The sequence below is a fragment of the Leishmania donovani genome, chromosome 28, assembly GCF_000227135.1.
Source record: "Leishmania donovani BPK282A1 complete genome, chromosome 28".
Lineage (NCBI taxonomy): Eukaryota > Euglenozoa > Kinetoplastea > Trypanosomatida > Trypanosomatidae > Leishmania > Leishmania donovani.
The window spans coordinates 527,096-528,234 of NC_018255.1; positions in this window are offsets into that span (position 1 = coordinate 527,096).

The following is a 1,139-nucleotide window of genomic DNA, read 5'->3' on the forward strand; positions in this document are numbered from 1 at the left end:
TCATCGTGAAGCAGGCCTCAGGATGCGCGGACGCGAGCACTGTGCATTGGCGGTGTCAAGCACAGCCAGCATGCGTCTAGGCCACCACCCCCTGTTACCCGCACGGCAGACGCCACCGCCTCCGCCCCGAAACAGGGCCCGGGGCCGCGGCCCCGCTTCGGATCAAGGCACGCAATCCGGCCCGGTCGGTGTGGCTGCTGATCGCGCAGCACGCATGCGAGGCAGAGGGACGAGGCAAGGGCAAGAGGAGCCCGTGAGGCGCACGGCCCGGTTCGGGGGCAGGACGGCTCGTCCTAGACGACCAGGACCGAGCCGCGGTGCAACACGCGGGTAGGTGCACCGTGTCGTTGTGTGCGTGTATATATACACATACATATATATGGGTGATGACGTGTTCGTGGCAGCATGAACACGTCGATGAGCAAAACGTTTTTTTTTGTGTTTCTAGAGAGGTGCTGTTATGAGTGAGGCGAACGACGGGGTAGGAGGCTCTGTTCATACATCATGTTGCTCAGGAAGAAGCGCCTGCGGGTCGGCTGCCGGGGGGGGGGGGGCAGGACAGGGCGAGGATAGACGCATCTATGTCGCCGAAGTCTACAGCATACCGTTTTGCATGGATTCTGCTCTTAGTCCCTGCTGCTCCTTCGTGACGACAGGGGGGGGGCGTCTCGCCGTGGTATGAGGGTCGAGTACGCTCACTCTGAGTTGAATCCGAGCAGGCCCCTGCCCCATGTTTCCCATGCCAAAAGCCGAACCACCTCTGGTGGTTTCTCAGGCAGCCGGGGTCCCCTCCATCCTGTGATGTAAGAGCTCCTTGTCGCTACTACTTCGCGGCGGTCGGGCCCCGAATGGCGTTGCCTCGGAGCGACGCTCGACGGTGCGTACGTCTGTGTCATCCACAAGATTGGGCAGAGTGTCGGCATGACTCGAGCACAGCCCACCCCCACCCCTCACACCGCCTGCTGGTGTGGGAAGCCTGAATGCCACCCCCGAGAAGGGATGCACCAGGTGGCAACCTCCATGATGAGAGCGGCTGTGAGGCGGCCTGCGAGGGGCGGGGTGGGTGGGTAGAGGTTGGGGTCAGAGGTCGTGTTCCGGCGCCTGAGTCGGCGCACTGCTGTAGCACGTGCCATTCGCTG